Here is a 27067-nt window from a genome sequence, read left to right as displayed (position 1 = left end):
AACTCCAAGTACGGTCACGGGCGGAGGTGCCCGGAGCGGCTCTGGATGCAGGGCGGGAGTTTGGCGGTGGCGGCTGTGCCGACGGTCAGCAGCGCCCGGCACAGCACAGCATCCCTCCCTGCCGCAGCAGCGCTCGCCTCCTCCCGCTTCTCCCACTGAAGCAACAGCCTGCCTGTTATTGCGCCTTATGCCCTCCGCCGATTTCAGTGGCGATTCTGCTGGCTACAGGATGGAGCTGTCAAGATAACATTGCAATTGATACTCTCTTACAAAAATGAACTATACATGCCGTAATTAATTTTATGTCATTTTATACAATTTTAACTGTTTAGTTTGAAGAATGGTACACTTTTCCAACACAGGATACTAAAATAGCTTTAACACTTTAAAATATATTTATCTAGGTATGTTCATAACATCCATTCATGGTGACACGAGGGTGGTGGTACAAAACTAGTGGCTGGTAATATTATAAAATAATTTGATGCGTTTTGGGCTTCAATTTCTGTCCTAAGGGATGTTGAAGTGTCCGGCGACTGAAAGGCATTTTTATTTAAAGCTCCTCAAGGGACATGAGAAAAATAGCGCATTGCGTTATCTATAACACCTTTCACCTTGAAAAACGCCAAAGCATTAACACATCGTGTCTTCAGGCCTCAGTCCTTTCAGGAGCTTTTTGCAGGACAATTCCATCATGTGGATCCATTTACAGGCATGGGTTTGGTACATGTGAGTCTTTTCACCAACCACTAAACCATGGCAGCGCTAACACAAAAGTATGCTATAAAATTAGGCAGAGATATCAGTTCCATATTAAAGTGGAGTGAAAAGTGCTCCCTCCTGAATTGCCAGTGCCAATATCGGTAGAGTTGAAGTCATCTCCAACACAAGTACTTACCCAGACTGATGTGCTTAACTTGTATCTGACAAAAACAACTGCATTTTATAGCTATGGGCTATAAATAGCAGGAAATTGTGATAGTTTAATTATATACTAAAAAAAGCATAGAAAATTACTTCAAAAATACTAAAGCCGATAGATTTTCTAAGTGTTTTAAATTAATCACAATTCTTTCTCATGTTTAACACAGAGCCCTTAGGTTTTCTCATGACCTTTTCATGCATAAGCCATAAAACTTTTCAAAGATGCCGTATTGTTCTAAAAAATTGTACACGCAGAAAGACATATATGCATGGGACTTTTGGCAGACGAGTTGCAATAATAGAAAAATTAAGCTTTTTTTTTAATACAAATTTTAAATAAGAATCTCCTTAATTTTAAAACATTGTTGCAATAATTACATTTTCCACCATCTTGAGAAAGTTTCAGCACAAGAGTTTTCTCGCCATCAGATGTCAATGTTATCTTAACCTATACCTCCTTCAGATGTGCAAGTTTTGGCAAAAAGATCTATGAAATCTAGGCTGTCTAAAAGTATTATATTCATAGTAAAAAATGTGTTGTCAGTGAGAGTGCTACAAAGATAAGTAAAAGCCCACTGACTTTTATGACATTTGCCAAAGCAGAAGAAAGGCCCAAAAGAGGCAATGTAGCTCCATTTCAGAGAGTGGAAATTAAAAGTCACTTAGATACTCAAATCTAATCCATTGTTAAAGGGAGATACAACCTTGAAAACCTTACAATAGATTACCCACTGAAACTAGAGGGGAAGGTGTCAGGGAAGGCTTTCAGCTCACCACGCTGCAAATCAGCTCAGAGATGTGACAGAAAATGGTGTTGGCACCAGCCTCCAGATGCTGTTATGATGCCATTATACTCTTAGGACAAGGGTTAGAAAAGAGAAACACTTCCATAATTTAATGATTTTGAAACCTCTTACAATCTCATTACACTAAACTGCACGACAAGGCACAAAATGAAAAAGAAATTCTGTCTGGCTGTGGGAACAATAGAACAGTGGATTACAAAGATGCACTAATGTGTGTCTGGGAATTCTGCTGGTATGGTGAAACAATAAGCCCACTTCTTTTAATTGTCCACTTTTCAGTAAACTATAGCCTTCATCATTTGCACAGATCAAAGCTAGTTCTTTGGAAAATGGGAAAGCATATATATGGAATGTGGCATCCTGAGCAGTATAGTGGGGCTGGGGTATCTGGGAGGGATTTTTTGCTGTACATTTGTGCATGCTGAGTGCAGGCAGTGTCAGAAACTGTATGATGTCACATTTCTGAAAGCTGTACTTTATAACATATATATTTATTCACTTGTCTTGAGTAGTGTAATACAAAAGACTGTTTGCTAAGTGAGAACAAAAGAGCTTGTACCCATCCCTAGCTGAATTTTCAGGAGTGTTAGGACAAAGAAGACTTTCTTTCACTCCCCGTTAATGACCTATAGTCAAATATCACAGAATCACAGAATATTCTGAGTTGGAAGGGACACACTAGGAACATCAAAGTCCAGCTCCTGATAATTTTGATGTTTTATGTATCCCTGTTCCTGAAAAGCGGGGATCATTTGCTTTCATCATTTGCTGGTAGCTTGGACAACCCTGACCCCTGTGTCTGTGCTGAATGCCACTGCCTCCAGTGGGCTTGTTCAGGGAGTGAGATGGTGGCACTTGGTAAGGGAAGGATGCTGGGATTTGGCTGTCAGTGGCAAAGCCTGCTGTGCAGAGCTGCTAATGGCATCAGGTGCAGTGAGTCCTTCTGTGCAGAGTTTACGGGAGGTGAAGGCTCAGTTCACCACAGACGCTGGAGGGTTCTTCTTTCAGGTCAGTGCAGTGCCTGAGCGCTTGAACACATCAGGAAAGCTTGGATGGCTGCTGCACACTCTAACCATACATTGTAACTAGAGAAATCAGGCAAAACATCTAGCACCATCAGCAAATGTGCTGGTTTTGCTAAAAATTATCAGTGGATATAATTATAGCACGTATTTTACCATGACTAACTTTGGAAGATCCCCCTCAAGCTCTTTAGCAATCATCTGATAGGTCACGTTTACTGCAGCGTGATCAAAGAGAGCTGAGCTCAGTTTTGTAGCTAACTGCGTTTCCATTTAAGATGTAAGAGTCCACTTCACCATTCACAGTCTTACTTAATGCAGCAGTCTCTGCTGGAGCCTGGAAGGTTTTAAATTCTGTGTTTGTACAAGCTTTGCTTTTCCTCTGTGAGTCAGATGTTTCATTCATTAAAAAGCTGAAGCACTGCAACACTTGGTGCACGGGCCCAGATAACAATCCAAAACACGAGGCACCAGGCGTGTGCTTCTCCCTGAATCATCTATCACTCATTCAAAGCATAAGAAATGGGCACCCCTTCCAGCTGTCCATCACCAGCACTCAGAGTTAGGTGGTCTGAAGGCTGGTGTCATAGCACAGGCACAGTGCTTTGCCTCAATGTTGGAGGACACGGTGCTTCTGCAGAGGCCAGGGGGGCAGCACTGGGTAGCACAATGCCCAGCAACAGCAGCAGCAACAGCAGCAGCAACAGCAGCAGCAACAGCAGCAGCAGCAGCAGAAGGCTGCACACAGCAGGAGCCCCGGGGAAGGAAGAGCCAATGCCTGGGTTTAGGCACTAGCAGGATGAGATCAGCATTTAGCAGAGATGGGCTCTGGGGTTAAGTTTTGGATTTAGCTTCCTAAAGTCTGATGAAATCCTGATTTATGCTGATTTTTTTTTAAATTTGTTTGTTTATTTGCCCTTTCTCTTCAGTAAGCAGCCGCTGAGATCGTTTGGGGTTTTTAAGAGAATTTCATGTGGTGAATAAATTTTCTTCATTCTTCAGAAGTGGCTTTTCCTCACTGCTAAGACTATCTCCAGGTTCTCTGTCAGGGTCCCTTCGTAGGCTCAAGAAAAGATTTTTTCTCCTAGTGTGGTGTAGTAAAGGAAGAAGTGCCTTGCCTCCCCACTCTCCTTTGTGAAAAACACTTAAACCACTGGAATAATCATTCATTCTAAATAGCAGGACTCCAGTGTTTCAGCCACAGCAGGGAGCTTCATGAATGTCACTACAAAGCACAGTTCATGCATGTGGGAAAGATGGGGTATGAGAGGAGGATCACCATTATGCCAGCACAGTCTGAGTGCATTAAAAATACAGTATAACAAATGTGGGATGAAACCATCAAAGGTATGGATGTTTTACAATCCAAATGAAAATATGTCGCAATATGCCTGAATACATCCTGTTGTTTTGAATGATATATATTGGAATTGTGGAGGTTTCCCTATAATTAATAAGAATATTCTTAATCATACTGCCCAGGAAAAAAAAATATTGCTTTACCGATTGGTTAATTTATAAATACAAAGAGAAGGCTTTGAAGATGAAAAGAATAATGCTTTCCACATCTATGACTCTTCCTATTCAAAAATGGGAGGCTGCTCAGCAAACACTGATGCTTTCAGACTTGCACCATCTTTTTGAACTAAATGTTGGCTTTATTTTGCTTATTTGGAAAATGAGAGGGAAAACATGACACAGTCAAAGTCCAGCCAGGAAGTCTGTGACAGAACCACACCAGAATAACTACCAGTCGAGTGCACTACCCTGCCTGTAAGCACTGAAGATATTACTTGTTTGTTTTATTGTGAAATGCTTTCAGGCATAGTGCCTGCAGTAGAAATACCCTTATTTTTGTAAGGTCCCCTAACAAGCTGGGTTCCATGCACATCAATGTACATAATGGCCAACTGCAGACTTGCTACATCCACAGATATAACATTATGATACTAAACAGATGAGAAGCAAAATACACTACAGATACACAGGCATGCAACTTCTTTTCCATCTTCTGTGCAATCTGTGCTGATGGGAAGAAAATTTCTGAGATATTAATACTCTGAGAGATTAATGTGAAGAAGTGCAGTGATGGATGGCATCACATGAAGAAATGATCCACCCAGTCTTCAAAATTACTCCTTAAATTTTTCCATTCTAATTCAGCTCTGCAACCCTATTTTTGGTGGTTTCAGCCCTCAGTAGAGGCTGAAAGCTTACACTAGCAGAGCTCTTTGAGATCTGCGTGTTCAGGAGCACGAATCCTACCTCCTGTAAGAACGGCCTCTCTGGTTTCAGGTACAAGACTTTCGGCACAGTTTCAGCAGTTCACCATTCAGGGGAGGATCCTCCCAAAGGTCTGTGTCACGCCCCATGGGGAATTCCCTCCCAGCAGAAGGACTTTTCCTGCACCCACTGAAACCTCAGGGAGCCTCAGACATGTAGATATTGGGAAATGCCTTCAGTGAGGATAAAAATATGATTTTTTTTTATGGCTAGCACCACATCAACACCCTCCTGCACATGGCTGAGATCACTGGTTTTGTTTTAATTTTTATGTTGTGATTATAAAGATGTTACTGTGATAGTAAATATTCCAGAGATCTATTTTATGCAAGTATTTAAGTCATATATTTTTACAATTTAATATCTGGTTTATACAAAGCCACAGCTATACAAATCTGTGCCTTCTGAATTATAATACAGAAGGATGAGATTAGAGTAAACTATGATGTAGATATATTTCTTCAAAATTATATTTAAATTACAGCATAGCAAATTGATCATTTAAGGTGTACACAAAAAATACCATTTTTTAACAAAGTGGTACTACAATAGTCCTTCTGATCACTTTTTAGAACAAGCATTTTAATTGGACTGTATCAATCCACAAGGATGTGTAAAACCCAAAAGCAGAAAACAGGATACATGCCCAAAGGATACATCAGCTACACTATGAGAAAGAAGTCTCTTTCTTCTGCAAATAGGTACCCACAGTGTCTGTGAACAGAGAGAGGGACCTCAGCACTATATTTTACATTCCCTGGTCAGTAGGATGGTGGTTTAACCTTGTACCTTAGCATAATTGATATTCCTAATTTCCTATCTTCCCATGTCAGAGTTTCACCATTTTTAGGATCCTGCACAAGGCATCTCATGGGAACTGATGCATAGCAAGAAAATTTACTGTCAGACATGTAAATAGTAAAGCACACATAAAAATGCATGGATAAGACAAAGCACCAGATCAGTTCAACATATTAGTGATAGAAGGGGCTAGCTAATCTCATTTATGGCACTTTCTACATTTGCAGTTACATTGCTGGAAATTTGCCCAGATGTGGAAAATGAACTATGGCAAATATCTTCTGATAGATAGCTGGAAAAAATACTGCATTTCTTTTAGTGATTTTATATGTTATGCTTGCTTTTAGTGAGCAATTTATTGGAAAAACTAATTTGTACTACTAAACAAGTCATAGAAACTAGCTACAGAGAGTTTGCCTCCAGTCTTAACTCCTGTCATCACATAAGCCCATTTACCCCCTCAACTAACCTAGCTTCAAGTTTTGCTTCTCCACCCACTGTATCTTTCATCAAATACAATACTAATTGTACCAAAAGAGTTAGGGGATGAAAGAAGACAATATTCCATTTGTACAGCGTGGGTTATTTCTGCAGGGGACAACAGAATTCCACTGGCTCAAACTCATTGAATTTCCATGAGCTTTCCCTGAGCAAGTGGAGGATCAGGAGAGTGGAAGGCAGGATGACCTATAAGGGCCAGGCAGGAAATTCAGCTCACTACACTTGCAGATTCCTTTGAAATCTTCCAGAGCCCAAGACCACCTACATTGAGACCTTCGTCCCTCCACTGCTTTTGCTGCCTCAGCTCATTTCTGCTTTCCCAGTTCAAGATCCCAAGATACAACCTGGGGATGGAAGAAAGCAGTTGAATCATCAGCTAATCTAAACTTGGCTGGATGGAGAAAAATGCAATAGGCAATAATCCTTTCCTACAGTTTTCAACATTACTTTACACTAGTTTCCAGCATGGACGGTAGCTTTTATTGTTGTGGGTAACTATAGTTTTGAATTAAACCTTTTTATTTACTTTGGAACAAGATTTGCCTTGAAAGAAACTTTTTTTGTTCTAGTCTGTGCAATCACCCAAGGCCCACAAGGTGATCAAAGCAATTTTGTGTTGCATGTGTTTTTTCAAAGTGATTTCTTTCTGCAGGTTCATAGCAAGTGCATCCAGAAACTTAGATGAATTCTGCTTTTGATCTCCTCTGGACACATAAAATATAAGAAATAAAATGCATGAAAGTAAGTGGTTGAACCAAAGAAGCCTCCACTGAATTGCCCAGAAACATGAATAGGCATTAGGGTTTAAATGGCAGGATCAGGTCTATACAGTAATAAAATATTTGGCTTTTGGGGAAAGAATGCTGGCTGTTCTTAAAACACCTCTGCCAGCCAGTGCAAGGTGTAGGATTACTAATCCTCCTCAGGGGAAGCCATGCGTGGCATTCTTCTCTTTGGTGATGGCATTCAAGAGAGTCCTGGACAGAGGAAAAAGTAATAGGGGCAATAATGACAGTCTCTGAATGAATCCCTGAGAAATATCCCTGGCCCTGCTGCCTGGCTGCCAGCCATCCAAGCATGAAGAACAATCATGCATTTGTTTCAGATACCAAGTTACCTAACTTTAAAAATGCTTCCTGATGCAGCCCTTTAATTCTTAAGTATTTCACCACCTGATGTTTCTCTCTCAAGCTTTCAAAGAAGCAAGAGAAAACCAGAGCTATAGATAAGGGAAAGAAGGGAAACGAAAAGGATTTTATCATTAGCAGACATAATTCAAGAAAAAAAAGAGCAAGAAGACAAGTTCTTTTCAGCTTTGTGATGCCCAATAGCCTTTCATTGTCCAACCACTTTCTGACAGAATAAATGCTAGAATAAAGAATAGAATGAACCTCAAAAGAAAAATATGTATTGTGTGCCATAAATTATACAAGCAGATGCAGCCATGAACAAGAGAATTAAGAACATAAAACCCCTGCGGTGTGCACTGGCTGATGAAGGACTAGGGGTTGCCAAGGGACACACACTGTGTGACCACTGTGCAGTCCAAGCTAAGAACTTGCTCTAAACAGCCTGCAGCCCTTGTCATGCAGGGGCCTGCTGCCTTTTCCTTCAGATTCTTCCTCTTAAACAGCTCTTTTGCCTATTGGTAGCTGCTTAATGAATGTTTTGGCCATAACCAGCTTGTGATATATTTTACAGATGTCTGAGAAATATTGCACTGAGGAATTTTGCATTTTTTCCCAAACCATCCCTTCAGACAAAGATTCCCTGTGAATTAAGGTGAATGAGTTCCCCTAGACTAAGGGTTGGGTAGAATAGGCCAAGGGACAATTCTTCATGTGATACAACCTTGCAGAGTTCAACTTCAACTGAAGCCTGGATTTTATTCCTTTTTATTTGTTCGAAGAAGCGTTACATAGTTTTGTGGCACCATATACAGAAATAATTACAAATAACCTAGCTGTTTAGTGCTCATCAGAGATTCCATTCAACTAAACAGTTTTTTTCCAAAGTCAAACCCCTGGATTCAGATTTGTCAGATTTAAACATCCATAATATCTTCTCCTTCCTTCATGGCAATTTTTATTTCGAGACATCAGCAGCTGTGTTCTTAATCAGCAGTCAGGAGGAAAAGGTTTTGCAATATTGATGAAATTTTGTGTTGTATGAACAATTAAGAAAATAAAGATATTTGAAAGAAGTTGATGGCATTAATTTCATATGAGTAAGATGTTTTAAAGGAAACCCATATAAGACTGTGGCAAAGGAAACTTTTCCAGTATTACAAATGACATTAAATGTCATTCAGTGACCATCCAAGAATAAGGGGCAAATAATACTTTATGCTGGAAAAGAATACATATGACTCATGATTTTTCAGCTGTCATACATGTGAACTTGTGGAAAATGATGCATTTAGAGGACAGAAGCAGAGCAAATATCTGTTTACATTCAGCTCTGCTGAGCAGGCCAGAACCGCTGGAGGGCTGGAGAAAAAAATGTCCTTTACTCTGTTTCTCGTGTCCTCCATGAGCTATGTCCTGCTTGGAGTTACCTCACATTCAAGCGGTACAATTGGAGGAGAGTCTTGATATGATTTAGCATTTTGTACTTTTTCCATTCATCTGATGAAGGCTGTTTGCTCTGTCATTCATTTGCCATCTCCTTCCATGTGAAATTAGGAAGTATGGCATATGAAGACTGAAACACAGGTTTTTCCATCTCTGCATGTTTTCCCTTGGAGCTCAGAAACACAAGTTATGCCAGTGTAGAGGAAGGATAGGAAATGTAGTAATAAAGTTCCTGGCTTCACCACAAGCCCCTTTCTAATCTGACCAGAGGGAAGTATGTGGAAAGGGGTTGAACTATTCAACATAAGTATAGATGAATGGCAACAGTATGTTCATGTAAAGTCAGAAAGAAAAAAAACACAAAATGAGATACAAGTAGGAACAGTGAGGTTACAAGATGTGATGTTACAAATGCATGAGAAGAAGGCCATGAGAATGCTGGTTCACTACTCAAGGGTGCACAACAACTGTCGACAGATGACATGAAGAAGGTACAAGTAATTAATGATTTTTTTTGTATCTGTCTTCACTAAAGCTGTATTTCAATGAACATTTTAAGACGGTGCTGTTGCTGAAAAATGTAGTTGCATCCTTCTTGCTTTACTCCATTCCCACCTCCTCACTGCCTTCCTTCATCCCACTGCCACAATGATTTGTAAGGGCGTGCAGGAGTCTGGACAGGGAACTGATCCAGCTGAAAATGAATCTAGCAAATAGGTGATAGTTATTAGGATCAATTAGTCCTGCAGTTTGATTCATTGCATGGCTGCAGTGTAATCAGATAATATTTTTTAAATTAGCTAGATGTATTAATTTCATCCTATGCTGTTTAAAGGGCAGACTGATCCAGGACAATCTCTGAGTGGCTAGATGTTTAGGTTGCCAGAGGATCAAAAGTAGAAAAGCATTGGACCTGTCTTTAAAATTGGGAAAAAAAGGAGTAGGAGATTATCGATCAGCCTGATTAAATTAAATTCCTGCCCCAAAATCTGGGATTTTTTTAAACAAACTATTTAGGAGTGCCTAGACAATAAAGGTGAAGCATTCAGTTTTTATTGTAAGAACCAAGTCTGTCAAACCAGCTTAGTTCTTCCCACATCTGTGTTGCCCTGTGGACAGGGGAAAGGCAGTTGGTGGCATGTAACTTGACTACAGTAAGGCTTTCTGCACACCCATGGCACTCTTATAAGCAAATGAGGAAACACAGTCCTGTTGACCCTGCTACACCCACAGCAGGATGTAACACTGCTCAGGTAATCGTAACCTAAACAGTGACACAAAATGGAAGGAGGCATGAAATATTATTCTGCATGGTTTTCTCCTTAGTCTCATCATAGTCCACATTTTTATTAGTGACTGAAAAAGAAAACATAAGAAATACTTAGTAAATGTGCTGGTCACAGCTTGGAAGCTCTGAAAGTATGCTAGCCAATAGGCAGATTAAATTTTTTAGAAGATCTTGGCAGCCTGGAGGAGCTATCTGTAAAAACAAGATAAAATGTACTAAGGACAAAGTACAAGGCACTACATTTAGACAGGAGTTATCTGCTGGAAGGTGGGTAATAACTAGTTAAGAAATAATTCAGCTGAGGGTAGAACACAAACCAAACACTGAGCTGTGTTATGCAGAGTAGAAAAGGCAATCAATATAATGAAATGGATAAGTAATCCTGCAAATGTATGAAGAAATCCTTCCACCCTATTCAGCATTGATAACACCTCAGTTGGCACATTAAATCCACTTTAAATCATATCAGGAAAGGTTCTCATTCAGGTCAGACATTAGAATAAAAAAATCTTTCCAATATTAATATCAGTAAAGCACTGTGATAAGTTGCCTGAGGAAGTAACAGCACCAATGGAACGTCTCTGAAATAATTTTAGACACATTTATGTCCTGTTTGATGTGATATAGCTGATCCTGCCTTGGGTGAGATTGACTAGATGAACTCTAAAGGTCTTTACCAGCTTAGGTTTCCTGAGAGTTATTGCCCAGCCCATTAAGTTTTCTGGGGAACAGTAGCTGCAGGCCCACTTCATGGACATTTTGCTGCTGTTCTTTTCACATGAGGTTCACAAGTAATTGACTGTATACCTGATATAATCCCAATTTACTTGAAAAATCTCTCTCAGTTGCTGTCAAGCTGGAGTAATATAAATTAGGCTATTGCTCCACATTTTTTTTTGTTCTGAGGCAATCGATTTTTCTCCATTTAGATCATTGGCAATATATTTCTACCATCTCCAAGAGCAGGTGATGAAGAAAACAGTTTAGTTAATGTCATACCAGAAAATAAAGTTAATATACCAAAAAAACAAGCCACTTTCCTGAGCGCTCATGTATAGAGTGCTACTATTCTGGGGTTAGTGATGGAGAAACAGCCTCTCTTCTCACAGTCACTGGTGTATGTCAGGTCAGGTCAACACGAAACAAGTCCGCTAGTGCTTGTTATAAAATGAGGTAATGCCTCTTTCCCTCTTATGAGGGTACAAATCAGAGTCAAAACTTGGCAAAAACACTGTCACAGTTGCAATAGTGAAATGACAAAAGCTTGTGCAGCCATTAGGACTGAGGTCCACTTCCAAAACAGTACATGGGGTGTCTGGAATTTCATTTTTCTACTCTGTTCCCTTTTTTGGATCCACTCCTATAATGCTCATGTGAACAAGCTGATGAAGTAAAAAGGCAGTTCACACTGACTGAAGTATTTGTTTTCATTTAAAAGTGACTATTTGCTGTTTAGCAGGCAAACATGTACACCCATGAAAAGGACAGTTCTTGTGGTGTTTGTGATGCTCCTGAGCATGTGTAATCAGCACATCTGAAAATATTTTAAAGTAAGTTCAGCCTATATTTGTCTTCATATCATAAAGTATGTGTGTTTATGTTATTCCTTTGTATGAGATGAAAGACATTTATGTCTCTTTTTTTTCCGCATTCACAGACACCTACACATAAAAGCATTCTGTCCTCCCTCTGCCTTATAAAGAGTGATCATCTACTATGATTTATTTCTTAGCGGCACAGTCTCTTAAACAGGCATTGAAAATTATCATCAACCTTGAAGGCTAGACTATCTATTTTCTGGAATTGTCCTTCACAGTGCTAAAAAAGTAATTTCTACAAGAGAAATTTGACTTTCACATTATCTAAGATACACATCTAAAATAATAAAATATATTAATCTTTTATATATTCCAGAACCTAAACCACAAAGTTTAAAATGATATCTTCACACTTATGAAGCTCAGGTTTGCCATTCTGCTTAAGTGTTATAGTGTGACATTTAAGAAAGCTGTGACATTTGGATCTGTGTCCAACAGAGGGAGGTGTTCAGAAGCACGGATTTGGTCCAAACTCTTTCTAAGATTAAGGAATTCAACAGAAGGACAGAGGAGGACATGCACAAATGCAGGTGAGCAACATATACTTTACTATTGCAGTTCAATTGGTTTAGCTGCTCCGTGAGAATTCTGGTGTGGTGTCATGGCTACTTACACACTCAGACCTGCTGAGAAGATTTAGGATCAGAGGACTTTTAGACCAGAGGGGTGACAATATAACCTCTGTACCAGAAGGGAACTATGAATCACTTAAAAAGAAAAAGCACTATTTAATTTATAACACCCTCCTTGATGCAAGACAAACTCAAGCAGAGGTCCAGTCTGGCAGGCAATTTGGGTTCAGTAAAAACCTGAAGTTACTTGGCCGTGCTTTCCTCACAGGCAGTCACTATGGCAATGGGAAAATATTGTGAGGTATAGGAATGATGGGAAAATGACTCAGAGAGTACAAAAAAGGGAACTTTCAGAAAACATAATTCCCAGTAGGCATAGAGTACACTTTTCAAAAACACACACAAATCAAGGAGAATTCGGTGCTGCTTTGCACCGGTGTTTTTATTGGGGAATGCGATTAATAAATAAGGAGCTGTAATGCTGCATATTTTCAACTCCTTTATTATCAGGGGGAAACAGAAGCTGGCAGTGAAGGAAACAGCAGCACTCTGCTCTGCTCCTTCCAGTCCTGCATCCTTCCCCACAGGGCTGCCGTGCAGCTGTAACTGCTTTTATCGGTAAGGGACATGTTTGGACAGACTCAGTCAAGTCCGTGTGTGACTTCCGTGGCCTTTCCAAGTGGGAAAGCTTCTTCTTTCACTTGCAAAACCACAGAGGCCACAGAGAGCCCCTGTGTGAAGTCTTCTGTCTCACTGACCCTGGTCCTGCCAAACTGGGATTTGGCCCAAATAAAGAGGCAGTAGCCCAAGGCAAGAGCCATCCTTCAGGGAGACATCCCTACAGAGCATTGCATGAACAAGAACTACCAGGGTAACCCAGATCTGTGCACTAACTGACCCAGTACCAGCTTGCCACACAACAGGCATTTATAAAATAGTTTGTCCTCAGGAAAATTCCCTCCTCAGTTTTGCTCTTTAGGTATTTAATCCCAGGAAGCAGATATTTAGAGATAGATATATTCACACACACATACATACATATATATATGAGACAAAGTCAGGCAAATATATGTATATACATGACTTTTTTCCTTGCTTAAAAAAAAAATCTTCTACCTAGTGCAGCTAATACATGGCCTGTATTAGTACTAGTCATTCTCCGAATCTGTTATGATTTTGGCCTTGGTAGCACTCTGATGTAGTTAGTCCCACAGATCAATTATGCATTGTGCAAAAACCTTTCTTTTAATCAAATTTATGTTCTGCCTTTTACTTTGTTTAATGACTCTTTATCCTTGAAATCCAAGAAGCACCAGATTAACTCTCTCTCTATTCAATTTTTTCCTACATTGCTCTCAAGCTTCCCCTTCAATTTAACTCAACTCCTTCAACTGTTTCTGCCCTGAAGGAGGTGAGAGCTTTCTTTCTTAGGAGTTTCTGGGACCTGAGGAGTTTGAGGGCTATCCATAAGCTTCCCCTTCTAACCTGCAAGCTGCTGCTTCTTCATGAGAAATGCAGTGTGCTGAAGCAGTCCTGAGCACCCTTTGATCCTGCTCCCCTGAGTTTTACTGCAGGAGGTACAATAGAGCCCTGAGGCATCAACATGATTATACTGTATTCTTCTACTTTAAAAATACTGGCCACCAGTATTGTTGCTCAGCAACATGCAACTATGTATCACTGCTGGCTTCATTAAACTTTAAAAATATTTTTCCTTGCCAACTCAAATAAATAATTGACGATGATTTCAGTGTATATTTAGCATGTCCATTCAAATTCCAGTAAGTCAGTAAATCAGTTTCGTACATCTAGAATTAAGAAGAAATTGCTAATACTGTCTGTAAAGTAAAATGCATAGCTGAAAAATACTTTCACTTACACAGCAATTTGTATATAGCTCAAAGGTGCTGTATCAAATAAAAGTCAAAACCCTATAATTGTTTCTTTACTTAACATGCTGCACCTTCTCTTTTTTCAAAGATCTTTGGATCTTATTCTATAGTTTCTCACTCAAAAAGACTACAACTGATCTTTCAACTATTTATATGTTATAATGTGCCTATATTTGCTAATACAGGCAAATGAACACATCAAATATGTATAAATAGAGAAGAACAGATTTGAACACTGATATTTTCTGGTTGAATAAGAGCGCCTGGGGTTATTCAAAGGGGATGTGTTGTAAAACTCAAGTGTACTTTCTGTCATCTAACTGATGGATTGCTTGCTACTCACCTCTAGCATGGGTCCCAGCTAAAATAAATTGCTGCAATCCTTATCAACAGTTTCTTTTCTATTATCTGTGAGAAGTCTCAGTTTTATCTAATTGGTGGCATTACCAGAACGTTTTTCTGCAAACATACAAGCCTCTTTGTAAATGAAACTGCTACTTTAACCCATAAGAGGTGCAGTTAGATGCATATCTGTGAGCAGAATAGAGAGAACCTGAGCTAGGGAGCTTTGGAGATCTCTGAACTAAATGACTGCCAAAATAAACATGACTGGAGATAGAGGGATTAATCATATAATCCTTGCTTAAACAAAATTCCTGCTATCTTCTGTGAGATTCTCACTAGGGAACAGCTGTAGAAATTGGCCCAAATGAAGCAGAAATGAGAAAGGTCAAATTCTGCCTCTGGGTGTGCATGTGTGACTTCTGTAAAACCTGAAGTGTGACACCCTGGGCCTGGTATAATGAGCACATAAATTCCCACCAAGCTCTACCGTACCAAGACTTTACCCAGTATAAATACCAGGCACATCTGTAGCCCCACAGGGAAACCTTTCTATCCAAGAAGGTGGAACCCAAGCGCAAACTGAAACTAACATTCAGAAATAAAATGCATATTTTATTAAAAACTGTCTTCCATTTTAACCAATTCTAGGAGTTTTTGGGGCATTTCTCTTTGCTGAACTTGGAGTTATTGCCCCCATTTTCCATCTGGGGGGGAAAACCAACATGCAAAGTTAAGTGATTTTCCACAGACCACACAGCAAGTGATTAGTATCATGGGGACAAATTAATCTTGGGTGTAAATCCATAAAGATTAATGGAGCTCTAACAGGGATTAATTTGGCCCATCATCTCTAAGGATAGCAAAACCAATTAGGTGATGTCATTAATCTTCTGGTTTGTAAAGGACTGTTTCTTAAGCAATACTGAAAGAAGGGTAATAAAACAGGAATGACCAAAGGATCCACTATAAGGGATGAACTGGACATTCCTTGACAGAGAATTTGCAGCAGGAGCCCGAAATATTGACAGCAACCTCAATGTGCCCTCAGACTTCCATCTCAACTGAGATGCTCTGCAGCAATCATTAATTTGAGGATTGGAGATTCAGTCCAGATTTCAGTCACTGATTAGGTTTATGTCTTTTCGTAGGCCAAGGCTTCCGTGAAACTGATTTGGAGTCAAATATTTTTATTATGGCCCAGGGATCTTCAAATCTTTGGAAAATACTAAATGCTTAATGTCCTATGCAAAGTAGCATTTGAAGCATTCACAAATTTTAAAGTTTTCCCTTTTGACCTGACAAAATGTGAACTATCCCATTAGAAGGAAGTCTATAAGAAGTAAAATCTATATAACTGACTTGTTCTGAGATTTGGGGGAAAAAATTCCCTTATTCACTGGTTTGGACGATACGCAATTTTCCATCTTAAATTCTGAAGATGTTTCTGATGCTTACAAAAGGGTCAAAATTGGCCCACAGCAGAAAAGGATCTTCCTTCCATTTGCCTCAGAAATTTTATTTTAAAAAGAAGAGGAACAGAAAGGTTTTTTTAAAGGATAATGACCAGCTATAACAAATGCATACAAAGCAGACATGAACAGAACAACAAAAACCATGGCTTCCACACCATGGTTGATGGAATTTATGGAAAAAGAACATCTGTGACATTGGCAAGGTCTACATGAGGACATTGAATAGGAGATAGTGAATTTGTGCCTGAAAGTTGTGTGCATAGGTCTGGTAAAAATGTTCCACTGGGATGTTGAAAGAAAAACTTGGCAAGAGTAAGATCATTAAAAACCTACTGCATAGAAGCCCTCATTCAAAATGTAATAATATGTATCAGGATTTTCACTATTATTAGGAGAAAAAATATTCTAGCTGTAATAGGGATCTTCCCATCAATAGTTCTGTCTGAATAAGTGTTTCACGGCAGAGACCTCATAATCAGTGAAATTAGTTAAAACTCTTTTCCTGGGGATGTTCTTGGATAAAATAAAATCTCTTCCCTAATTTTATGTACTGTAGGAGTTCAAATGAGGTGACGTGCTCAGGCTGGTAGTACAGCTCCATTCCAGAGGGACGATGTCATGATGCTCCCTTGCACCCTGCTAGAGAAGCAAGGCTTTGTGGGGCAGGGCTTTCCAGCTTCCTTCCCACCCCAGTCAGCTGAGCAGTTTTTAGGAATGCAATGACACACTGCTGCATCCATCTATGAACAAAGGATGCTGAAAAGAGACACGGCAGAAGCATCTAAGGAGAATATGAAAGAAACCTGAACTTTGGCAAGGAGACTTGAGTATGAAAAATGGAGTGGGATGATAATGTTTGAGTCAGTGCCGATAGTGTGACAGTGTGATCGCATTTAGGGGTTGGTACAGCTAAATATCGATGCACATAAGCCTAGAAAGTGTAATGTGGAGAATTTAATCAGCCAAAAAGAGTAAATAAATGTACCAGGGAATGTTCCTACATGGCATCATCTACGTTTCAGAAGGGCAATGAAAACAACAGGAAACGTGCTTAAGAAAAAGCTGTCAAATTAGGCCCATAATATATAAATACATAAAGCATGCTTGTTTTAATATCTTCCAATGACAGATGGATCTAGAGAAATATTCTGAAAAATGCTTCAACAAGAGCCTATGTTTCTAGAAGACCTTCCAGACTATAAAATGAAAATATTTCTCTTTCACTGTTTGGTTCTGACAACTGTATTCAGTGATTGTAAGAGGAAGAAATGATAATTTTTTTTTCCTAAGTAGGTATTATATTGAACGTTATGATTCCTAGGCAAAAAGAAAATTTTGTATGTAGGCAGTTCTATTTCAGTAGACTAGCTAGCTTAATGCTACTTTTCCTTTTTAAAATTAGGCCAACTTTATCCTTACTGATTAGGGCAACCAACCTTTCTAAGGTGCAAATATACCTACAGTACCGTGCTACAAGCACAAGGCTGTGTAAGGCCAGACAGTAAATGTAAAACTGTGCAAAAGCAATGCAAAAGAAGGGCAGTAAATGTAAATCCAGTCATGCTTGCAGGTTTTGCGTGGACAAGGTAGGAGGTGGGAACAGGTAACCTTGGCTCGTCTTCTGTAGCTAATGTTTGTTGTAGAAACAATATAGCAACAAACAGCATCACAGATATTAGCTCTGTGCAAATAAACTTATATTAAAAACAGCATTTGGTGTTCAGGGGAACCAAATCAATACTTCAATGCTGTAGTGAATACCACAGTAAAAATAGCTGTGATTCAAAGCCAGGTTGCTTCATAAAAAAATCACTGCACACAAACAATTACAGCCCATCTAGTTCATATATCTTTGTTACCCTACTTAAAATGTGTGTTTCAGAAATAATTTATGAGGGAAGATATATGCATGTCCATAGTAACTACTGCTTCACAAGTCCAGTTGTTGTAAAGCTGGAAGATCTTGGAGAATAACAAAAAAAATGTAGTGATGGCAACTGCTTCTAAGCATTATGTGGCAAAGCGGAGCCCAGACTTTGTTCTGGAAACACTATGTTAGCTCTTTGTTGATCACCTCATTGTTATGGCCACTGCTGATTTCCTTGGCAATTAGCTCTGGGTCTGTTTTAGGAACAGAATAACCGGCGTCCCAAAATGCATGTATTTATGGAAAAGTCTTCTGTGTTTTAGTTTGGATATATTTGGTGCTATTTGAAGGTTTACTGTGTTCTTTTTTTTCAGATTGTGAGCACAACAATGGAAATATTTGTTCCTTGGCTTGCACACACATTTGGTGCTATATGTATGGAATATGGACACAAATGAAAAATTTGGCTTACATCACCAGAGATATGTCATCTTAAAAGCAGAGGAAGAGAACAGACCCCACATAAGTATGGGAAATCCTGGTAATTTTCACATACCTATTTTACTTCCTATTTACAGCAAATTACCAGCTAGATATCTGCTCACCACGTCCTTTCTCAGAAGCTGGAGCTTCAGCTGTGGTGGCAGCTTGTCCTCTTCAGAGGTACCATCTCAATCTCTTGCTACCATCCCACAGTGCCCAATGTTACCCTGAGGGATGTAAAAAAAAATCATCCCTTAAAATGCCTTGGAAGATGATACCAGTCTGAAGCAGATAGTACAGGTCTGCCCCTGCCATGTCCCTAGGGAAGGTATCACCTCAGGCCCCATTTTGGAGGGAACACAGGTGCAGTGCTCAGAAAACTGAATATTGGTGCCCCAGCAAGTCAAGACAGACACAATCCCCTTGCTTCAGGCACACAGCTGTCAAGGGAGTAAATAGGAAGATGAGACAGACCACAGTCTAAAGTACATCCCACAGAGTCAGTGTCCTTAGAGCATGAGCAGCTGGTTAATCTGATTAAAGAAGATGGAAAAACATCTTGAGGATGGTGTGGTCGGGAGGCGAACATCAGTGTGCAATAAAGCCAGCTAAGTGCCTGGGTGCACGAATGGCTCAGTGTCAACACCAGAAGATGTGCAGGAGGCCGCTCAGCATGGCCATTCCCTGCACAGCTTTGTCCCCAAAAGCCACTGTCCCCACCTCTCCCAGGTGCCCTGCAAGCTGGGGGTTCCTGTCCCACACGTGCTGGGCAATGTGAACTCCAGCAGTATGATAAAAATAGCATCATTTATCCACATCTAGCTACCTTATCTCTTTATTTTGAGCAAAGAAGAACCCATGAGGATGAAGTTGTCACACAATCTATTATAGACTACAGGCAATATGTGACCCAGGACCTTCTCAAAGATTTTTGTTAGAAAGAAAAAGTATCTGCTCTTCCACAAACCCTGGAATTCAACCTCCCAGATGGATTGTGTAAGATGGCTTCAGGGATCTCACTGTACTTCTGTCTTTCGATAGATCCTGGATGTCTGACACAGCACTATGCTTGGCTTGTGCCCTTATAAAACGTATTGGCTCCTTAACGGATCTCCTCCATCTTCAGTGTGCCTATTCCACAAGACCAAGCATAACATTTTTGTGAAGTTCTCTCTGAATGAAACAGCCAGCTCCAACAGTGTCTTTCTACCTGGGCTGTCTCAGCTGCTCACAGTTAATGAGTCATATGCTATAAAGTACAGCATTGGGACTGTCAGAAGGGGTTTGAACCTGTTCTCTCTGTGCAGAGCACAGGTTCGATACATGCATAACACAGATAATACCCCTTGCTGCTGAGATGCCCACTCCCAGACTTGGGCAGCTTTGTGGGATCAAGTGAAGGCAAGGGCTTCTGAGGGCATTGGCAGTGCACAGCCCTCACTAACAGCACCTCCCTGGGTTACACCTGCAGACCACCAAGCCACTGCCTGTTGCTGACAGCACAGGTCCCTGTACTCTGGGACAGGGGAGCTGCTATTTCTGGGGTGGGGTAGAAATGCAACACATTCTCCTGTTTTAAATCTGCTTTGGGGGTATGCTGCCAAAATTTACAATGTTGGGAGAAAGAATACAGCTATTTAATCTACATAGATTAGTCTCTGTGTGAACTCCAATCCTAGATTTTCTTGACTAGATCTCAGGATAAGGATTACTTTTGTTAGTTAATGAGTAACATGAAAAGATCTACAAGTTGACTACTTACAAAAATAAAACATATTTAAAATTAGTTTTATTGATTACTTATCTTGGGTTTTTTTCCTTATTGACTGAAAGTAGTTATATATAATGTCAAGCTAGTAAGCAACAAATCCTTTCTTATTAAAGTTAAACCATTAATGGCATTATAGATTGCTTTAGATTTGTAGTCCTTTTTTTACTGCCACCTGTCTACTTTTCAGTTTGTACCAAAGGAAAGGGAAAGATATTTTCTGCTCTAAACTCACACTGAACTACTCACCATGAACAGGTAATACTTAAAAAGAAAATATGATCAAAACAATTTTTCTTGCTATAGTATAGTATTTAAAATTAGACTATATGGAAAAAGACTCTGTCTCACAGTAACGATCCAGACCACAGAAAACATCATTGTACTATCCGAGTCTACTTACTACTTAACACCAAGCCCCCATCACAATTAAGGAAAATTAATTACTTTGTAGATTAAGTTAAAATCCCAGCTGTTATAAAATATAAGGTAATCATCATTTCAACAGCAACATGAATTAAGTAATGGAAGAAACAAATGACCTGCACAGAACTCTGGTGCTCCACTGTGGTCTGCCTGGGCTGGTTCCTCAGGGATGGACTTCATGTTCCTCAGGGATGCCCCTGGAGCAGCTGGTGGGTTATGTCCGGGATTCAAAGGGCTCTGCATGAGAGGCAGCTGAGTGCCTTCTCTTCTTTTTATTTATGTGGATGTTACAATGGCAGCAGACAGCAATGCATAGACACTAAATTAATTAAGCTGTTTTTAAGCCACAGCATTAAGGTGATGTCATAAGAACATGCTTAGGATGGCAAGGTCACTGGAAAGGGAGAGTACGTGTCCTGCAATAAAAGACTTTGTGGTTTGGAGGGCTTGTGTTGGATGCCTTATGTGAATTTGTCAACCCCCTTTTTTTTTCAAACTGGGCACCACCTGGAGAAGTACTCTTTCTACCCACTGAAATATCCAACAGCATCTCTGATTTAAACAGGAGAGGAGCTGTTACACCTGCTTCAGCTCTGAGCAGTACACATTATACACTCAGAAATGCATAAATTAGACGTATTTGCAAACACACAGAAGTGGGAAAATATTTTGATGCAAGATAACATAGTTCATGTAATATATGCCAGACTGAGTTTGTGTTTGCAAACAAGCATGCTCAGAGAGGCACATGTTGGGCAATCAGAAAATCTGCTCAGCTTACTGCTTCCATTGACATGGCATTGCACTGCCCTTTTGCATTAATAGTTTGATTATATTGTACCAATGAGCCTGAGATTTTTCCCTCTATTTCTTAAGTAATTTGTTTTGTAAAAATCAAACCCAGCAACAATTAGTTTGTATTTTCTTCATCGTCTTACAAAAACCCAAAAACTTCCAAAAAAGAAAGACTTTAACAGAAGAAATAAAGCAGATGCTGAGGCCTCGCAAGCTCTTAGTGATGCTATTGCTTCACTGTGAAATATTTTAACTAGGAAATGTTGAGTGTCTGAACAGCAGCCATAATCCTCTCATACAGAAGTCTTTTCTAAGGCTCGTACAGAGTAAGTGCAAGCCTGTGTCTTCAGTGCTAATGGGATCAGCTGAAGTGAGTAATGCTTTGTGTATGCTAAGGCTGTGATCCTGTACACGTGGTAAGAAGATGGCAGTGTTGGTTTTTCTAAGCAGTCAGTCCCACACGAGGTGAAGTGAGTCAGAGAATTCGACATGGATGAGCAGCTCTCAGAAAGGACCTTTTGTTCCTCATCTCCAGTCTCTAACAGTCACAGTGGAATTGTCTCTACCATCTACCTATTAGCATCAACATCACTGGGGCTGTTTGTGTGAGAAACACTTGTACATACAAACAAAGGTCACACAAGGAGACTCTTAAATCAGGATACTTTTTTTGTACCAAGCTTAAAATGACCACACTAATGACCCACCACTGCCTCCCAAAAGGAAAAACTGGAGGCAGCTAGAGACACAGATGGGGATCAATTTGTCACTGAGAGCTTTACAGTAACAATTATTTATCCTCGTCTGCAGTATTTCTACAAGCAACTGAAGAGAAACATTTCTATTCACTGTGTGACAGTCTCCTACCCTTTCTTTGGCTGTTACTTGTAATTGCAGCAAGAATAATATCCTGAGGGCTTTACACTGATCTGCTGGATTTGAACACCAGCCTCTCAACTTACAGCCTCTATATCCCCCACTGCCAGACAAGCACACACTGTTTCTGCTATCCAATAAAAGCTCGGGAAACAAGCTTAGACCTGCATAGATTTTACCACCAATTGCATGCAAGGAATTGAATGCAAAATCCACTTGGTAATCATGCAAAAGCAGAAGGTAGATGAAATAGCTCTGTTTCCCTCTTGATGCCACAGGGCACATTTTGTCCCAGTTTGTGGGTGATACAGCAGAGCTGCAGGCAGTGAGCCGTGCGGGGTCTGACGCTGAGCAGCGCGTGCCAAGGAGTGGATGCGCTCTCTTAAGTGTTCCTTCTTGTAGCAACTCAGCACTTCTGAGTGCTCAGAGGTTATGTACTAGCTATGCTTCAATGGTGCAGAAAAGCATTTTCCATTCAAAGTGAACAGTCATCAGAGTAATGGAGAAAATTGTTAAGTGCTGTCAATGGAGACGTGTTCGCTTTTTTTATCGATGTGTTAATGGAATGCCCTGCCACAAATCATAAGGGTTTTGCAGCCCATTACTTACAGATGGTGAATATAATGACAAAACCAAATATTGTGTTACCCCCTGGTTCCCATTGTTGGGCTAAACTATTGGATTAAATCATGATCCTTAGAGCTGAAGTCAAAGGATTTTGCCCAGAGCAATGATTAGGATATCAGAAGATGAAATCTCCCTGATCCTCACAGAGGAACTGAGTTGAAGCATGGGAGTGGAAGGTGTCAGCACAAAGGGTGCCTGAGGACCTCCTATTCTACCTACCAGGTGATGATGTATGTTGGGAGGGAACTACTACTGCGTGGAGACACACGCACTCACACACTCACCTATAAGTATATATATATATAGGTATGTGTATATATATATATATATGTCTGTAGGATCTACTGTACAGCCAACAAAAAGGCACTCTGACTCCTACCCACCCATACAAGGAAGCCCAGCATTGCTCTGTATGGATTTTTAGCAGCTACTTTAACAGTTTTCTTGAGGTAAAAGGGAAAAGAAATGTAGACACTGCTGCTAAAAATAGCCAGTTATGCCCTGGATGATTTGTTTGTTGGTGAGTAGTGCCCGTAAGTGCCTCTATCTAAACATTCTGTTCTCTGGCTCAGTATCTTCTGTGCCAGCTTGTATACGTCTCTCCAGTCTTCCTTAGTCTGTTTTCCTATGGATTATATCTTCTTTAGCTAAATATATTAGGACAGTTTATTTATCTCCCTCCATGGCAGCAAGACCGATGTATGATTTCCTCCTGCTGTAGGAATTTCATAAATAAATCACTGTCTATTATTTCCCTGGGAGCATATAACATTGCCAAAAAAAAAAAAAAAAAAAAAGACCCAAACAAAAATAAAACCAAGGAATCACCCCTTTCTTAGGTTAGATGTATTGGAACAATAACAGAAACATGAATATGCTGTAAACTTCAGTGGCAAACCTCTTTGCATTGCTCTGATTTATGCAAGTAATAAATAATTGCACTGAATGACTTCTAGAGGTACAGCTAAGGAAGGTTTCATGTGAGAAGGAAAGCTTCATGTGATTTAACTACCCAGCCCCCAAACATACACACTCAGGGTGATGACCAGGTCTTAAATCACAGTTCTGTAAATTGCCATAGATTGGGAGGAAATTAAATTGAGCTCTTTGGTGACATCCTTTTAGTTCAAGTGATGGTTTATGAATGTGTAACTGAGCTTATTGACAAGCATTTTGAACCTGAAATGGGCTCTGTTTGAAGCTGTTGGATTTTTTATTATCTGTTACAATATCACTATATTCCTGGAACTATCCCATATTTTTGTAAGCAAACTCTACCCATCACTAACAACCTGAGGAAAAATGAGGGAACAAAATGCTTCTTTAGTTGCCCAGTGGGCTTTATGTCTGCTCCAATGCGAAGGGCAGGTAAATTGGAGGTGTTTAGCTGAGAAGGCAGTGCAATGAGTATATGTTGCTTTTACTCATGTAAGCCCTAAACACAGAGGAGCCAAAACCTGCTTTTCCTCCAGAGCATTTCTGCAGCTGCACATGGCTGAGTCAGGCCTTTCCTGGACAGAAACCACCACTCACTACTCGGTGTGCCTATGAACACCATCTTCAGAGGGAATGAAACTGGAATTCTGTGATTAATGGTGCTTTACATTTTCCTTCTTTCCTTTTCTTTCCTTTTCTTTCTTTCCTTTTCTTTCTTTCTTTCTTTCTTTCTTTCTTTCTTTCTTTCTTTCTTTCTTTCTTTCTTTCTTTCTTTCTTTCTTTCTTTCTTTCTTTCTTTCTTTCTTTCTTTCTTTCTTTCTTTCTTTCTCTCTTTCTTTCTCTCTTTCTTTCTTTCTCTCTTTCTTTCTTTCTCTCTTTCTTTCTTTCTCTCTTTCTCTCTTTCTTTCTTTCTTTCTTTCTTTCTTTCTTTCTTTCTTTCTTTCTTTCTTTCTTTCTTTCTTTCTTTCTCTCTTTCTTTCTCTCTTTCTTTCTCTCTTTCTTTCTTTCTCTCTTTCTTTCTTTCTCTCTTTCTCTCTTTCTTTCTTTCTTTCTTTCTTTCTTTCTTTCTTTCTTTCTTTCTTTCTTTCTTTCTTTCTTTCTTTCTTTCTTTCTTTCTTTCTCTCTTTCTTTCTTTCTCTCTTTCTTTCTCTCTTTCTTTCTCTCTTTCTTTCTCTCTTTCTCTCTTTCTCTCTTTCTTTCTAAGTTTGGCATTGTTGGGGGGATTTGCTGGTAACTAATAAAATATAGCTGGTTTTAACTTTTGCTGAGGTATTTAAGTTGCAGTAGGATAAACTGGGGAATAATAGATGAATCCTTTGGGCAGTGATACTTAGTTCATAGAACCATAGAATTGTTTGGATTAGAAGGAATCTTAGTTACTAACTATTTAGTCTCTTCAGTTTAGACAAGCCACATAAACAGATTTTTATGCACTTTTTTTTTAAAACTAAATAATACTTTCTCAGTACATTCACTGGTGTTGTTTGGCAGTCATCTCTTTCATTTTTCCCTGTAGACACAATCTGTCTTTGTTAGAAAACATTGTTACCACCGATGAAGGCAGTGATTTCTTTAAGCTGCACATAATACTACATGTCCTTATTGGAGCATGAGAGATATCAGCATATTTGTCTTCCCATTTGTAAAAGTTTCCCCAAACACTTCCCCTTCCAACAGCATGGTTATGATCCATACTGCACATGCTTAGAGCACACATATCATGTTAAAAGGGGGTAAAATGGCAAAGTTGTGATTTATCCCTGTTTTCCCTCAAGAGTTGGGGCATGCACAGTTCCACACTCAAAGTGAAAAGCTGCTGGTTCCCAGCAGCCAAAAAGCACAGCAAGACTCAAGTGTTGTGGCTCCCTCTGAATGAGTAAGCAGCTGAAAATAATACCTCTTACATTTTCTTTGGCAACAGGGCTTATAGACAATATTTATCCGTCTTTTTAAATTTTCTATGAACCAACTAGTGTAAGATCACAGCAAACAACTGGAATACAGACTCCAGTTTGTAGTATTGTAGCTGACTCCATCTCCAATGGACCAGCTTTGAAATGCTGATAAATGAATCCATGAGATATTCTGCTCTCTTCTGTAGTGGATTTTGCAGCTAGTGTTTCTCTTTTTATGTAATCTCAGCCTATCTTGGTCCCACTCTTAATGCTCCTCACTATCAGCCAAGGCATTAATCTCAAGACTGTGTCCTAAATCCGTTCCTGGAAAGGAGATGGAAGTAGGTATCAGTGATATTTTTCAGTTCAAGCAGTACATGCCATAAAGATTACATTTGTACAAGACACAACAGGACAAAGATACACTTGTCAGTTGGTGCATGTTTGGATCAAAAAACTTAAAAGAAAATAATAGATGAGACCTTGAGATTTTAGGAACATAAGTTCAGTCCTGACAGCTCCCTGAAATCAATGGAAGTATGAGGAATGAGAGAGACTCAGAGTAAATATTTCCAGACAGGACTGCAAACTACCTCCAGACATCCTGCAAGTGATAATTTCTACGCGTAGCAATGACACATAGCGCTGCTCAATGGCCTTCAGGGGTTCGTGCTTATTCAGTGATGAGCACTTGGAGTACATCTCCTGCAAGAGACACTCTGGGATTAATTTCCAGGCGGTGAAGTAGCAGGCTGTCCCACTGGAGAGCATTAGGAGGAAAGGGCAACAGCTGGGCAGAAGGAGCATTATCATCCAGTGCTGCAGGCCAGCCAAGTAGGGCTGGAGCTTGACAGGGGACCAGCAGTCCTTCCTTTCTAAATGCTTCTCCACACGATCTGTTCACAACATCCCAGCCCAGTCAGTTAGGATGCCCTCTGACAGAGGATTGAATCCTCTCAAGAGGCTGAAGTACAAGCACCAGTGCTTATCTGCTCATCAGTGTCAAAACTCAGGTGTTTGTGTGTACACACAGAAGAGGCAAGTTGGGCTGAAGGGTCTGAACTAGCACTGTATCAAAGTTCCAGCACTCATGGTAGAATCTGAGACTCAGGTACCCAAACCTTTGTGCCTCCCTAGATCCTCAAATCTCTGTGGGCTTTAAATGGCTTAACAGCCAGTGATTCACTTGTAAACCACGAAAGACCTTGGAGCCTAAATTCCAGCCATCCTGTGAGATCATGGTTGGAACAGAGGCCAGCTGGGCCACTCTTTGCCACTGACTGGAGCAGGGTCTAAGTATCTATAAAAATTGGCCTC

General features: G+C 39.9%; 1 protein-coding gene across 1 annotated transcript in view; it reads right to left on the bottom strand.

The window, feature by feature from the left end:
- EML1 (EMAP like 1) overlaps positions 1–27067 on the bottom strand; it is a 124931-nt gene that overhangs the window by 82490 nt on the left and 15374 nt on the right. The gene's annotated exons all lie outside the window — the stretch shown is intronic.

The sequence above is a fragment of the Pseudopipra pipra genome, chromosome 6, assembly GCF_036250125.1.
Source record: "Pseudopipra pipra isolate bDixPip1 chromosome 6, bDixPip1.hap1, whole genome shotgun sequence".
NCBI lineage: Eukaryota > Metazoa > Chordata > Aves > Passeriformes > Pipridae > Pseudopipra > Pseudopipra pipra.
The sequence above is the reverse complement of the archived record's forward strand: the minus strand, read 5'-3'. Positions and strand labels throughout refer to the sequence as shown.